Raw genomic sequence first — 16,973 nt, forward strand, 5'->3', positions numbered from 1 at the left:
GAGCAAGGAGCTGTCTAAGGATGTCAGGGACAAGATCATACACCTGCACAAGGCTGGAATGGGCTACAAAACCATCAGTAAGACGCTGGGCGAGAAGGAGACAACTGTTGGTGCCATAGTAAGAAAATGGAAGAAGTACAAAATGACTGTCAATCGACAAAGATCTGGGGCTCCACGCAAAATCTCACCTCGTGGGGTATCCTTGATCATGAGGAAGGTTAGAAATCAGCCTACAACTACAAGGGGGGAACTTGTCAATGATCTCAAGGCAGCTGGGACCACTGTCACCACGAAAACCATTGGTAACACATTACGACATAACGGATTGCAATCCTGCAGTGCCCGCAAGGTCCCCCTGCTCCGGAAGGCACATGTGACGGCCCGTCTGAAGTTTGCCAGTGAACACCTGGATGATGCCGAGAGTGATTGGGAGAAGGTGCTGTGGTCAGATGAGACAAAAATTGAGCTCTTTGGCATGAACTCAACTCGCCGTGTTTGGAGGAAGAGAAATGCTGCCTATGACCCAAAGAACACCGTCCCCACTATCAAGCATGGAGGTGGAAATGTTATGTTTTGGGGGTGTTTCTCTGCTAAGGGCACAGGACTACTTCACCGCATCAATGGGAGAATGGATGGGGCCATGTACCGTACAATTCTGAGTGACAACCTCCTTCCCTCCGCCAGGGCCTTAAAAATGGGTCGTGGCTGGGTCTTCCAGCACGACAATGACCCAAAACATACAGCCAAGGCAACAAAGGAGTGGCTCAGGAAGAAGCACATTAGGGTCATGGAGTGGCCTAGCCAGTCACCAGACCTTAATCCCATTGAAAACTTATGGAGGGAGCTGAAGCTGCGAGTTGCCAAGCCACAGCCCAGAACTCTTAATGATTTAGAGATGATCTGCAAAGAGGAGTGGACCAAAATTCCTCCTGACATGTGTGCAAACCTCATCATCAACTACAGAAGACGTCTGACCGCTGTGCTTGCCAACAAGGGTTTTGCCACCAAGTATTAGGTCTTGTTTGCCAGAGGGATTAAATACTTATTTCCCTCTGCAGAATGCAAATAAATTCATATACTTTCCACAATGTGATTTTCCGGATTTAATTTGTGATGTGCTATCTCTCACTGTTACCAATAACCTACCCTTCAATTATGGGCTGCTCATGTCTTTGTCAGTGGGCAAACTTACAAAATCAGCAAGGGATCAAATACTTATTTCCACCACTGTATGATAAAAGGTGCCTTTAGCATCCAGACATCTCCAGCATACATCAGTGGTTATATTGGGAAATCTAGCTTGTAATTTAACTGGAGTGTAGTACCAGTGTGTAACCACCTTGTATGCATTTTCTTTCATCAGTACATAGAAGATTTCTGCACCTCTTGGAACAGCTGTTTCTATTCACTCTGCACAAGTTTGACCTCCCCCAAATCATTTTCCCACTGCTGCATAAATCCATATTTCTGGAAGGTCCAACCTCTTAAAACTATACAACAGAGATATAGGTCCCTTCCTTCCATAGAATTTTCTTTACTAATCTTGCAGATTCATTCCTTTTGTCACAACTTGGGGTGAGCTCTTGGGCTACAGCTGAGTTGAAGCTACCTAGCCAGCCCAAGGGCTGCCTGGGCCCGAACTGGTGGCAGGTGAGACACCCGGACAGGGCTGGAGGTTAGTCAGGGCTGGAGCAAGAAAGGAAGCAGAGCAGGACCAAGGCTGGAACACAGAGCAGGAGAAGGGCTAGAACAAAACACAGGCAGGAACATGAGACAAACAGGATCAAGGCTGCATCACACACTAGACAACTCTAGGAGACCTGTTGAAAGGCACTAGCCAAGGAGACAGGAACTTTCTTAAATACTACCAAACAGGAAGTGATAACATCAGTCGGTGCCATTTTGCAGAACTATAAAGGGAAGTGCTGGGTTTCCAGGAATTAAACAATCCTTGGCACAGAATGCTGCTGGAGACTTCAGAGAACAGGTGAGGGGCATGACAGTCTTCGGATCTGTGGGTTCAGGTTGGAGGGAATAAAGATGTTGACAATGTCAAGTCCAGGGACATGAACACCGATAGTAGGTTTCCACGTATTATCCTCGTCTTTCTGCCATCTAGAATATCCTGAGTAACCTGTAGAATTGAAGTTGCATGTCCTGTGCAAGGTCTGCTTCCTTGTCTGCTTAAGGTCCAGAGTTTTCTCTGGGGCTACAATGATCTGGGAGACAGCAAGAATCTTTCAGGGTCCTAGTTGGGTCGGGATTCTAAGATGGAAGGCTTGCCCTGGGGTGAATCCAACATGGACAGGGTTAGCTGAGGTTGAACAGATGTTAAGAATGAGAACAGGTTGGACCCCAGGTTGGAATGTCACCAGAATGCCAATCAATATAAGATTAATGTTTCTGCAACCAGGGAAGCCCCAAAATGACCTGATGGACAGATCTGAGGAGTACATGAGACTCCATCGTCTCTTGATGCTGAGAACCCACCTAAAGAGAAACGAGTAATAGCCCGCAGATGCCCTAGCAGTGGGTCGCCATAGACCGAGGAAATGCAAAGGGGTTCTCTGAGGGTATTGACAGAAATGTCACACTGGCATATCGGCCATTTGTCCACAAAGTTCCCGGATGCACTGGAATTGAGAGCTTGGACTACAGTCTGTTTGTTGTCACATAGAAGGGTGACAGAGAGTATAGCAAGAGGTCGGAACAACTTGGGAAGGACCTAGGGACACCTCTCCCACAACTAGGTGTGGAAGTGTTCCTGGTTTCCTGGGACATCGCTTACTGTAGCCAGACAACCACTTTTGGGTGGGCCTGAGCCCAAAGTGGGTAGGCACAAAATTTTCTCTCTACCTCGCTCTTTCCTCCCCCTATTCTCCACATCTCCCCCAGCACCTCCCAACTCAAAATAGAAAGCTAAACACTTTAGCTCATGAGGATCCCCAAGCACTATCAGCTGAAGACGGCCAGCACTCCATTTTACCAAGCTTGGCAGGCAGCATTAGCAACTCCTTGAGCTACTGAGGCCGGCACCCCAGGCATGCTTAGTTATTGGTGACAAGGATGTTTCCGCCATCTGCTAAGCTTAATAGAAGGAAGTTTTGGATGCCATCAGAGGAGGTCCTCAGCTTATGGGGCTTAGGGATCCCCTCCAGCCACAGCAAAGGTCAGGACTGGTGCTTGACATGCTAGGGCCCAGGGCAGAAAATAAAGAAGTCCCCCCCCCAATTCCCTCTTCTCCCTTTCTTCCCTGTAATCTCCCCACCTGCCATTGCAATGACACCAACAGACCTTCACCAAATACAGAACAAGTGATCACAAATTAGAAATAAAAATATGTAGACAAAAATTGAACTGGGAGCCTTGGCATATACTGCAGGTTCTAGGTCCATTCCCACCTGGACAGTCCCACTCACCAATTCCCATCTGGAAAATTGCCACCTAGGACAATTACCACCTAACCAATTCCCACTGTTCCAGGGAAGACAATTCCCATAAGTATATAAGCACTGCCATGCTGGGAAAAGACCAAAGGTCCATCAAGCCCAGCACTCTGTCTCTGACAGCGGCCAATCCAGGCCCCAAGAACCTGGCAAAACCCCAAAATTTAATAATGATCAATGGACTTTTCCTTCATGAATCTGTCCAGACTCCCTTTAAACTCAGCAAGGCCAGTTGCCGTCCGGCAATGAGTTCCAGAGTCTAACTACACGCTGAGTAAAGAAAAACTTTCTCCGATTTGTTTTAAACCTACCACATTCTAATTTTCCCACCCTTAACAATCATGAAACATCACAGTCTTAAATTTATCTCCTTCCCTTTCCTCTTCCAGATATTTGGGGTTTTTTGAGTGTGTGGAGGGTAATGCCCTCCCCCCCCCCCACACACACACTCAAATATTACCTTTCACACAACACCCAAAAAATTAAAATAAGCCAAAAATCCAAATAAACAGAGCATAAAATATTATATATAAAAACGTACACAAAATATTACCAACACATCCATGACACGCCTAATAAAAACAATGCATAAGAACCCCCCTCTCCAGCAAAACATCAACACAAAAAAACAAAACAAAACTACTTGCCAGTAAGAACTAGCCAGAGCCAGGAGGGAACAGATCTAGGAGGGACTTGTCCACCTTGGGGAAAAGTCCTAGGAGGGAATTGTCCAGGCAGGAATTGGTGGGTGGCAACTAGCTGGATACCATACTGCAACAGTGGAGAAATAAAAATAGAAATATATGTCTTTTTCTACTGAACATAATAAAGCGACATCCACTATGCACCTTTCTTAAGCTATCATATTTCAGTTAAGATTTTAAAAAATGCCTTTTCTACCTTTGTTGTCTGGTCATTTTATTTTTCCATCATGTTGATCCAGTTTCTCTTTTGAACTTCCATATCTTTCTGCTATTTCTCCTTCAAGCAGCTGCTGTCCATTTGTCTTTTTCTCCTCTCTTGTTCCATTCCCTCACTTCACTTGCCTCTGACATATTGACCTTTCCATTTTAGCGCTTTCCTCTCTTTTTTTTTCTTTTCTGCTCTGTCCACCCAAATTTTATCCTAACTCCTTTTCCTTTGTTTTACTTTTCAGATACCTGTCAGATTTCCATTTCCTTTTTTCACCCACTAGCTCTCCTATTCCTACTACTACTACTACTTGACATTTCTATAGCGCTACTAGGGTTACGCAGCGCTGTACAATTTAACAAAAAAGGGGCAGTCCCTGCTCAAAGGAGCTTACAATCTAAAGGACGAAATGACAAGTTGGGGTAATCTAGATTTCTTGAATAGTGGTTAGGTGCCAAAGGCGACATTGAAGAGATGGGCTTTTAGCAGGGATTTGAAGGTGGGCAGGGAAGGGGCCTGGCGTATGGGCTCAGGGAGATTATTCCACGCATGGGGTGAGGTGAGGCAGAAAGGGCGGAGCCTGGAGTTGGCGGTGGTGGAGAAGGGTACTGAAAGGAGGGATTTGTCTTGAGAGCGGAGGTTACGGGTAGGAACGTAAGGGGAGATAAGGGTAGAGAGGTAGGGAGGGGCTGCAGATCGAGTGCATTTGTAGGTTAGGAGGAGAAGCTTGAACTGTATGCGGTACCTGATCGGAAGCCAGTGAAGTGATTTGAGGAGAGGGGAGATGTGAGCATATCGGTCCAGGCGGAAGATAAGACGTGCAGCAGAGTTCTGAACGGACTGAAGGGGGGATAGGTGGCAAAGTGGGAGGCCAGTGAGGAGTAGGTTGCAGTAGTCGAGGCGAGAGGTAATGAGAGAGTGGATCAGAGTTCGGGTGGTGTGCTCAGAGAGGAAAGGGTGAATTTTGCTAATGTTGAAAAGGAAGAAGCGACAGGTCTTGGCTATCTGCTGGATATGCGCAGAGAAGGAGAGGGAGGAGTCAAAGATGACTCCAAGGTTGCGGGCAGATGAGACGGGGATGATGAGGGTGTTGTCAACTGAGAGAGAGTGGAGGGAGAGGAGAAGAGGGTTTGGGTGGGAAGACAATAAGCTCAGTCCTGGCCATGTTCAGCTTCAGGTGGCGGTTGGACATCCAGGCAGCAATGTTGGACAAGCAAGCTGATACTTTGGCCTGGGTTTCCGCAGTGATGTCAGGTGTGGAGAGGTAAAGCTGGGTGTCATCAGCATAAAGATGGTACTGGAAACCATGAGATGAGATCAGCGAGCCCAGAGAAGAGGTGTAGATTGAAAAAAAGAAGGGGTCCAAGTACAGATCCTTGAGGAACTCCAACAGAGAGCGGGATGGGGGTGGAGGAAGAGCTATGAGAGTGTACTCTGAAGGTGCGGTGGGAGAGATAAGAGGAGAACCAGGAGAGGACAGAGCCCTGGAACCCAAAAGATGACAGTGTGGCAAGAAGTAAATTGTGATTGACAGTGTCAAAAGCGGCAGATAGGTCGAGGAGGATGAGGATGGAGTAGTGACCTTTGGATTTGGCAAGGAACAGGTCATTGCAGACTTTAGATAGTGCTGTTTCTGTCGAGTGTAGGGGCCGACATCGCTCTACTTCCTCTGCCTTCCATCTTCAATCTAGTCCCCATTACCATATTTCTTTCCCCTGTAATCACTATCCTCACGTTCATTTCCTTTCCACCCCCTTGGCCTTTCCCACATGGTTCCACCTTTCCCAGTGTCTCCCTCCACCCTTCTAGCCCAGCATCTGTGCCCTCTCTTCTCCCCACCCTTCACCCCCTCCCAGCATCTTCCTGTCACTTCTCTCTTTCCTCTTGCCCCCTCTCCCGTGATCCAGTGTGGCCAGGATCTCCCCCATTCCTTTCCTTATGCCCAGCAGCCCCTCTCTGTGACCTGTCCCTCTCCATGGCAAGGATCTCTTCCATTCCTTTCCTCATACCCAGCACCCCCTCTCTGTGACCAGAATTCTACCCCCCCCCCCCCCCCCGAGCATGCCCTCTCTCTGTCCAGTCTCTCCCTGTGTGTAGAATCCTCTCTCATTCCTTTCTTCATGTCTAACATTTCTTCTGTATAAGCTTTTTCTTCCCCCCACCCAATCTAGCATCTCCTCTTTATTTCTCCACCCTCCGATGTCTTTATTCCCCAACTCTGGTATCCTTACATGATCTGGGTCATATTTTCTGCCTGCCAAGCCATCCACCTCTCCCTTCAGCTCTCTTATCTTCCTGTTCACTACAGCAGCTCCTTTCCCCTGCAACCCTGCTGGTCTTCATTAGTGCTTGCCTCCGGATCACCTGAAGATCCGTGGAGAGATGTCATCCATTCCTCAGACTGCAGCGCGGGACCAGCCGCATTCCCGCTAACAGCTTTGCAGTGTCCCGACTCCCGCCCCTTGGGATATAAATTTCCTGTTTCTCTGTGTTGGAATCAGGACATTTGTGTCTTAAGGGGCGGGACTCGGAGTCAACGCTGCGCAGAGCTGTTAGCGGGCATGTGGCTGGTTCCGCGCTGCAGTCTAAAGAATGAATGACATCTCCCCAGCTATGGCTGTTCGGATGCTGCAGCTTTGTTGTCTGCTGACGTGTGCAGCTGGGCGAGACTATGGTTGCCTTCAAAGGATAAGTTCGCTGCTGAAGCTGCAACAACGGAGGAGGGACTGATAGTGGCTGGCTTTCTGCTGGGTGGGCCTGGGATGAAAATGGATGGGCCCAGGCCCACCCGTGGCTACGCCAGGGGTGTATCTGAACTTCAACAGTAGGGGGGGCCAGAGCCGAGGTGAGCTCCCGGTGCCGCTGACCCCCCCCCCCTGAAGACACCACCACCACCTTCAACTACTTTAAACCCCTCCTCTTGCCGAAGACGATGACGACACCAACACCCGCCCGATGACGACACCACCACCTGGCTCCAACTACTTTGAACCCCCCCTCCTGCCGTCACTCCGCTGTCGCGCCTCACCTCCCTTTGCTGGCGGGGGACCCCTACCCCCGCCAGCCGAAGTCTCCTTCCTTCCTTCGTTTGGGTTTGGTTTCTGACGTCCTGCATGCACGTACAACGTGCAGGACGTCAGACTCACAGAAACAAGTTTGGACATATTTTTATTAGCTCCATTCCAGGTCACCAAAATCCCAAATGGAAAAGTCCAGCTGTAGTGCACGTTTGCCCTGGTCAAAGTTGTGGTAATCTTGAAAGCTCTCCATTTTTGCAGTGTGCCAAATCCTGATAGAACTCAACTCAAATTCCATTCCATTGGATTGTGCCTATGGCTTGTGTCCTTTCTAACAATTTTTCTTTAAGTACAAAACTGCAAACAGACAATGATGTCACGCGGTCTGTCCACAATGCAGGCCCCTAAGGGCCCTGGGCTCTCTCAATACAGGGCTCAAGCTCCTCAAACTGCAAGAGCCAGTGGGCTAGTCTAGTTACCATGTCCTCAGCATTGCTATACTCAGCAGTGTCTGGCACATCATGCCCCTGCAGGTTATTCTTACAAGTGTGGTTCTCAATGTCCTCTAATTTATTGGTCAGTTCCAAAAATCTCTGCTAGCATATCCTCCAGGCCCCTATGCACTTCCGCTGTCACTTTCTCAGCAGTGTCCATATGTGCCTCCATCCCATCAATGTGGTTGTTCATATCCATGAGGTCAGTTTTTAAATCCCGGATTGCCTCCCGAATCTGCTCTTTAACTGAGAAAATTTCTGTCTTCATCTCTATCATCCATGCATGCATATCCAAGGCCTCACCCGCCATATCTTGGGCTACATGTGCCGGCCTCTTTGTGCCATTCTCCATTGATCCAGCTCCACATGGACTCTGGTCCTCCAGCTTCTCTCCTGTTCAGGGTGCTGCTTTATGACTGTCGTTCTTTTTTTTTCTTGATGCCATAAGAACGTGCTGCACCTCAGACAAGTGCTCACTTCACCAGAAGCCATTACGCAGTCACCAAACCACTGGTTCTGGAGAATTACTCGGGCTATAGCTAGTACACCCTGCTCAGGCATCCATCTTCTCTGCTGATATCATGTCCTTTTTTCTAATTAGTCATTTTTAGACTGTAATTCATGCTTTGTCTAGAGGAACTATACTGTCCTGCAATGGCAGAAGGAAGTCTGCTTATGCTCAAAAATAAATTGTGTCTATCTGTAATTTGGGAAGTATCTCCCATTATAAATTATATTGGGCTTCTGCATAACTCCTTCAGAATCCCCAGCATTTCAGAGGTAAAAGGCTGTAAGTTCGTTGCAGAGAATCCAAGCAAAATGTCTTCCCCCTCCCCCCCCCACCCATTTTTCCAGCCAGAATGGACTTCTATACTACCCTGCAATGGCAGAACAAAGTAAGGTCATGAAATGTAGAGTTGTGAAATCAATAGACAAATTGGATCCCACCGCTACTTCATTTCCCCCTTTATAAAAAAAAATGCTGGGTCAAATCCAACAGGAGGTTCCACTTTTAACTGTACCTGGAGTGGAGAAATAGAAGTAAGTTCAAAAAGGTTCTAGACCACATTTCTGCAGAGACATGGGCAATGTAGATAGCCACCAAAAAGTTTGTACTTGTCATCAATCAATGTGTTTTCAAGCTAATTGATAATAGGAAATTATTAAATCACAGGATATAAACTATGATGAGAGAAAATTTGATACACTGGATATGATGCAGCTATGCTGTAAAAAAATGAAACTGTTGAGAATGCAGGAAAAAGCTGTACATAAACATCATGTATGTTCAAGCTGGACTTACTTCATTGAACTGTTAAGAAATTAGGTTGTGTCTTGAAAATGTTGAAGGATAGCTGTCTTCAAGTAAAGTCAATAAAGTGTATAATTTAAGGCAATAATTATCCAATTCTGCAATAAAACATTTTTTATGGTTTCTAGATTTAGTATCACATACAACTCTTACAAGATGTCAGCAGATAGAAGCAATTCAAGTGGCCTTTATCTTATAAATGCCCCTTTCATGCATAACTGATTATGTTTAATGAATTAGTCTAATTGCTATGGAGAGAACTTGTCTAATTTCAACACAAACTGGTCAAAACAGTAGTCTTTAACAACAATTTGTTAGTCATGTTCAATGCCATATTTGTACCTCTATGTGCATGCAATTCATCTGGTACTCTTCACACCGTGGCAGGTATAACCCTAACCAAGGGATTCTCAACTCAGTACTCTGAACATACCTAGCCAGTCAGGTTTTTGGGATACCTAGAATAAATATGCATGAGATACTGCATGCAGAATGATCTGGTGCAAATTAATTGTAGATACTCTGAAAGCCTGGCTGGGTGTTTCCTGAGGACTAGGTTGAGAATCCCTGCCCTAAATCAAAGTATGGAGGGGGTAACCTGCATTGAGCAACAGGTACAACCTTACCTACCTTACTAGGCAGACTAAATGGCTCATAGTGGTTTTTATCTACCATAATTTGATATATTTTGGGGACAAACATTTATGGAGCTCTTTTATGAACTGTTTATGTCAGTGTTAATATTGACAGAATACAGTGTATCCTTGGAACAACAGACAATATAGTTGGAGAGAGTATCTGTTGCTCCCAAAAACCTTACCCTTCAGAAGATCTCCCTATCTTAAGGGCACCCTGGTAGTATATGGTAGGATGAGCAGGAGGAATTCCCACTTGCCCCTGCCCAGGCTGGCTTCAGGTGGTGGCTGTGGTTTCTAGCAGTAGTCTTGCAGTACTACCTCTAGGGTCCTGACCCCTAGTGGTAGTACTGTGAGACTACTGCAAGAAGTCATGGCTGCCATTTTAAACCTGGAACCAGCATGGATGGGTGGGGCTGGGGATCATTCCTATCCTGACCAGAGTTTCCCAGGTCTGGTCCTGGAGTACCCCTTGCCAGTCAGGTTTTCAGGATATCTACAATGAATATGCATGAAAGAGATTTGTATATAATGGAGGTAGTGCATGCTAAGTTCATATATATTCATTGTGGATACCCTGAAAACGTGACTGGCAAGGGGTACTCTAGAACTGGACTTGGAAAACACTGTCCTAGACCACCAGCGCCTCTTAAGGGTAGGCCCAGAGGCAGTGGTGTAGGAAGGGGGGGGGGCGGTCTGCCCCGGATGCACGCTGCTGAGGGATGTCGGCTCCGCGCTGGTGCACTGCCCTCTCTGCCCCGGAACAGGTTACTTCCTGTTCCGGGACAGAGAGAGCAGTGAACCAGTGCGGAGCCGACACACCCCAGCAATGTGCAGTCGGGGCAGATCGGCCCTCCTGCCCGTCCCTCGCCGCAGGTATGCGCTCCGGGGGGGGGGGGGGTGCGCTCCAGCGGGAGGAGGGTGCACCGTTCTGCACCCGGGGGGGGGGGGGGTGCGCAGCGGCGACCCGCCCCGGGTGTCAGCTCCCTTCGCTACGGCTCTGCCCAGAGGTACCTGGTGGTGGTAGAGAGAGAGTATGTGTGTGTATGGGGGGGGGGGGGGGGGGGTAAGGGAGCAGAGAAATAGCAAATCACTGCTATCTGCTGTTTCTAATACCTGTTGCTCTGAAGATGCATAAAGAAAGCAGTACCAAAACCTTTAGCACTGTATTTTGAAGTAATGACTATCACCTGCTTTCTGCACCAATGCTTCTCAACACCTTTCCTGAAGATATACTTAGCCAGTCAGGTGTTCAGAATTAGTACAATAAATATGCATGAGTTACATTTCCATACAACAAGTCTCCAATATATACAAACCTGACTGAGCAGGAGTTGCCTACAGGACAGGAGTTATTATATACTCTTCTAAGCATCATACACTTTTCATTAAATGTGCTTTTAATGTGTCTTGTAGCCTTAGATAAGGTGTGCATGAAGAACTGTTTCTCTTGAAGGAGCAGATAGCTGACACCCCAGGGCAGCACTGTATTGCACAAGGCAGAAGGGCTGCTTGTGCTGGGACTAAGAGCCAGATGCATCAACCAAACGTAAAAAAAGCAAAAACGTAAAAGCTGTTACCGAATTTAAAAAACGAACAATGCAGCAAAAAAACAAGTCGCACATGTTCGGTGCGGTATTTGAAAGCAAAATGCTTCAATCTGCTGAAATCCCTGTCGGTAATCGGCCCCTAAAGCATGCGCAGAGCAGCCAAGCTCATCTGCATTCCGTTTTCGTTTTCTGCTACCGTGGTCAGAAAATGGCCTTTAATGCAAGCCACGGTTCAAAAATTCTTCGTTAGAGGGTCGTTAAAGGGACATTAAAGCTTAGTTCATCTGCCTCTAAGAGTATAGCAGCTGCACGGGAGAGGTTCCTGCAAATACCTGAAAAGCAGTTGTGGTGGCTGCCCCTGCCTGATGGCACATCTGTCATGTGTGCATCTTTTACTGGTGTTGGTTGGTAGCAGGAAAGAGTATATTGTATCATAGTAACATAGTAAATGACGGCAGATAAAGATCTGTACTGTCCATACAGTCTGCCCAACAAGATAAACTCATTTTACATGGTATGTGATACTTTATATGTATACCCGAGTTTGATTTGTCCTTGCCTTTCTCAGGGCACAGACCGTAGTAGTCTGCCCAGAACTGTTCTTTTACTAAGTTCTGAAGCTAACATCTGAGCCCCTTAAAATTTACACTCCAGCCCATCCCTATCTATTCAGTCACGATCAGGGTGTAGACCGTAGAAGTCTGTCCAGCTCCCGTTTTGTTTACAATTACCGGCGTCGCCATCTAATCTCTGCTAAGATTCCACAGAACCATTCCTTCTAAACAGGATTCCTTTGTGTTTATCCCACGCATGTTTGAATTCCATTACCGTTTTCACATATCCACATATCCACCACCCTCTCCGTGAAAAAATACTTCCTGACATTAGTCCTGAGTCTGCTCCCCTTCAACCTCAATTCATGTCCTCTAGTTCTACTGCCCTGAGGCTTCTCAGGTGCTTTCCATGCGTCAGCTTGTTGTTGTTGTTTTATTTTTTTTTAAGCAACTTGAAGTAGGTGGATCAAGGAGTATGCTGCATTGAGTAGAGAAGGTGTTACATATACTGCAAGAAAATTTGTGGACCCTGCGGTAACTTCTATCCTTTCCACTGTTACTATCAAGGATATCACTTTAGGCCTAATGGAGGTGCATACAGTTAAAATGAAAATTAATTTTTCCTTATTAAAAATATTCAGCAGTTTGGAAAATAAATTTTGGTATGGAAATCCATTAAATGAATAATTACTTTTGTAATATTTAGTGCTGAAGCTTTATCTTTCTTTTTTTGTCCATGCAAACTTGTTTCATAACGGAATTATGTTTGCTTTGAACATATATAAGACTACAACTAAGCAGCCCATGGAAACTCTGGGTGCCTAAGAGTTACATCACCAGTACCTTTTATTTTAAAAACATAAGTTACCCTTAGGATATGTTGGTCGAAGCCAGAAAAAAGGGAGATCACCACAAAGCTCTAGAATTTTAGGACTCAGGAAGCCATTATCCTTTACAGATTGGTCTTCAGCCACCCAAAGAAGAGAATTTTCATCAAACTTAACTAGCACAATTTCATCTTCCTATAAATAGACAACATCATGTTTAGTTTTGGGGTTCAAGGAAGCTGACCTACAGTGAATCACTGTCAACTGGAACAGTGGCACCGGGGTGCGCTTGACTGACACACCAGCAGCAATCCTCCTTAGAGTAATGGGACTTTCACAACACAATTTGGAATACAATCGCCTAATCACTACTCCCTGAAGACAGTGATGTGACACTGGCTGTAATGATTCAATATGCTGTGCCAGGCTGTAGAACAGATACTTTGTCTATTTACATGGATATCTAGATTCACAGGTATCAAGTCACACAGTATTTAGATAGTTCTTAGATCTGATCTATAGTCCACTTTGAAATTTTATGACTAGTAGAATATAAGTAGAAATAAATACATACATAAATAAAAATACATTTGAAGTCCAGAAAGAAGATTGGAAAGATACTGTTGGGGAAGATGAGGACAATATTTTAGATACTATGCTTAGATTGGAAACTTAGACCTTGTGCTCTTGAATAGGGGTGAATACATTGTTAATGAAAGCATGAGGAGGCTAATCAGGCTCTGAGGTGGGTAATGTATGAGATACCTCTTTAAACTATACATAACTTTCTTTACCCTTTTTTGGACATGCAAATCTCTCCTCTGATTCTGGTCTCCTATAAAAAAAAAAAAGTAAAGGGTGCAGGGCGTACACTCAAGAAAATGATACCAGTGTGTACAATGGGCCACACTGAAATCCTGACTGCATCCTTCGAACAGAAAGGCTACAACCCCAAAATAATCTCCAAGAATATTGCCTCCTCCCTCAAAACACCCATGGAAAATCTGCTACAGTACAAAGAAAAAAAAAAGCCACAGACAGAATCCCCCTTATAGTGACATACAACCGAGAGCTAGAAAAATTAAGAAAAATCATAAAAGATCTGCAGCCTCTACTCCAGTAGGATGAATTACTGAAAGAGATATTCCCATCCCCACCAGTGCTGGCTTTCCGACAGCCACCCAACTTAAAACACAAGCTAATTAGAAGTAAGCTCCCAACACAGACTCAAAAAGAAGAGAATGGCACACATCCTTGCAATATATCCAGCTGCAAACTATGCCAAAACATTTCACAGGACCCCACAGTCATTCACAAAGGAAAAATATTCAACATAAAGGAATCCTTTACATGTTCATCTTCCAATGTGGTATACATCATTCAGTGTTAAAAATGTGACGAAGGTTGCTATATTGGAGAAACAAGCCAGATGCTAAAGACAAGATTTAATTTGCATAGACATCATATGAAAAATGCCAGTGCCAGCCAGGATGTCACACCTGTGGGGCAGCACTATACAAAACCAGAACACTGTACTAGTGATTTCATAGTAAGAATCCTGAAAGGTAACTTTAAAAGAATACAGGAACATAAGACCTTTGAAGTCAGAATGATTAAATATTTTGACACCCACCAGACAGGACTTAACAAAGATCTGGGTTTTCTAGCTCATTATAACCCATAGAAATGTACTGCTTTGTTTGTCACCCTCCTGTCTCCAAGCATATCTATCCACCCCCATCCTGTTAGACTGCCACTGAAATGCTTTGATGTTTCACTTATATATACTGTCATCTACCAACATTTGCTTATTTCTGATCTGACGAAGAAGGGCAACCTTCGAAAGCTAATCAAGAAATGTATTAAGTTATGTCCAATAAAAAAAGGTATCATCTTATTTTCTTTTCCATGTTTTATTTTGTTTTATTTCTATTGATTACCTTTAAAAGTGGACTAACACAGCTACCACACCTCTCTACAATGGGCCAGAAATATTTGTTCACACTTCAAGTCTCCATATTGCCCTCTGGAACAGTTCCTTGGCTTGGCTTCATAGGATATAATGACATATACAAAGAGGCTATTCACAGTCCAAGCACAAACTGGCAGTGGTTTAGCAATGACCAACTGCTGGCAAGCAAGGTCAGTATATGTCAGAATTAAAATACCCCTTTTCCTGTACAAACTAACCCCCTCTTTTACAAAGCCTCACAGTAATGCTGACACAGCCCATTTGTCAGCATTACCATGTGGCTTTGTAAAAGGCGGGTAAAATAGCTGCCTTGCCTTGTAAGATATCATCGCTGAGACTCGAACTATTTGCTAGTTTAGAAAGGGGGTACGAGGATTTCATTGATCAGGTAAAAGGATGCAGGAACCAAAAAAAGGTTAAGAACTTCTATACTAAATGTATACAGTGCTATACCAGTAGATACAAAGACAGTCTCTTCTCTGTGAAGCTTACATCTAGAAAGATTAGAAAATAATGGGTGCTTGATGGCAAAGAGGAGACCCAAAAATTATTCCTATTCTGAAGTAGAGTAAGCACATTTGGGATGGAGGGATTTGGAATGCCTAATAAACATTATCTCCCAAGGGGCAATGTCTTCAAATGGGTTGGTTCTGTACATACCATGGTTAGCTTGACGGAGTTTAAAAAGGGGTTAGATAGATTCCTAAAGGACAAGTCCATAGACCGCTATTAAATGGACTTGGAAAAATTCCGCATTTTTAGGTATAACTTGTCTGGAATGTTTTTACGTTTGGGGAGCGTGCCAGGTGCCCTTGACCTGGATTGGCCACTGTCGGTGACAGGATGCTGGGCTAGATGGACCTTTGGTCTTTCCCAGTATGGCACTACTTATGTACTTATGTACTTATGAACCATACTCCTAAGTATGATCTCAATCCCTCAAATTTACTGCTAATGTTAGCCATAGTACTTGCAAGCATATGAGTGATTTATCATGTTTGGTCAAGAGTAGAAGACAATGGTCAAGAAAAGCGAGTGAACAGAGAAGTTGATGCTAATTTAACTGTTCTTCTCCATCCTCATATTAGACAAGGAAAAATAAGCAATTCATTTCTTCCAAAACAACCTAAATGACTGTTAATGCCTCTAAAAGAAAAAAAAAAAAAAAGCAACGACAGCTCCCAGAAAGAACTCATTTAAAGTCCTCACTCTCTCTTTTTTAAATGTTCCTTATAAAGGTTAGAAATTTTATAAAATGTGCCTTCTGGGCTTTCCTTTGCTCCTCTCTGTCTTTTTTCATTTAACGACAGAAAAGGTGATTTGGAGAGACAAACACTTTAAAGCTTTTAGTGCAAAGTTATCTTCACATGGGTATTTCATCTATGTCGGCAGCAATTACCTGAATTTGAAAATCAGAAGAAATACAGAGGCTTGAAATAGGTGTCCCCAGGGGTGTGTTATGTCCATTAGTAATCTATAAAACACCTACATATTTAACAGAACTACAATCTGCTTAAAATGCCTCATTGCACTGATGGGGCTGTACTGCCACTTGAAATGCAACAAGCCTCCATGAGTCTTTTGAATTGACCTTACATTCCATTAGCTCCGTTACTATTTCAAGGGGATTCCTTTAATGTATGTATTGATTTGCACTGTGTGTCAAGTTGACTAGCCTCAAAATCTAGTACATGCAGTTTAACAAGTGCATAATTCACATTTTCCCCTTGGGCCTATGGCCTCATTTTCAAATGAGATTATGTTGGCTTTCTAAAATATAAATGGACTATGTTCTAGGTAGTCATTAATTACAATGATGTAATTCAGTCAAGGAAAAACTGAGAAAATTAATGGCGTTACTGCTACAAGAAGGGATTGTGGAGTAGCATGAATAATGCAGAGGTCATGTCAACATATTTGATTTGTTGATTTCTTTGTATGACTGTAGAATTAGAATAAGGAAGAACACTGAATGCTGATAGCTTAGATTTCAGTAAGGTCTTTCACACTGTGCCACATAAGAGATTCATAAGAAACTAGGCAGCCTAGAGATGAGTTCTACATTGCTACACAGAGTTATAAACTGATTGATTGATAGGTGACAGAGACTGTACTGAAAAGAGGAAGGTGACCAGTGGGATGTGACAGGGATCAGATTTGGGGCCAGTTCTATTTTTGACTTGACAACCTATGCAGCTTAGAATTCTACAGTTTTAAAAAGTTAGTTTTATATTGGTTTACAAATTAAAACAAA

The 16,973-nt window shown here is 44.4% G+C and overlaps 1 pseudogene; it reads right to left on the minus strand.

Annotated features, from left to right (window-relative positions):
* Positions 1 to 7,945: 7,945 nt before the first annotated feature.
* Positions 7,946 to 16,973, minus strand: part of LOC115469617 — a 39,634-nt pseudogene continuing 30,606 nt past the window's right edge.

This window comes from Microcaecilia unicolor, chromosome 4 (assembly GCF_901765095.1).
Source record: "Microcaecilia unicolor chromosome 4, aMicUni1.1, whole genome shotgun sequence".
In the NCBI taxonomy this organism is placed as follows: Eukaryota; Metazoa; Chordata; class Amphibia; order Gymnophiona; family Siphonopidae; genus Microcaecilia; species Microcaecilia unicolor.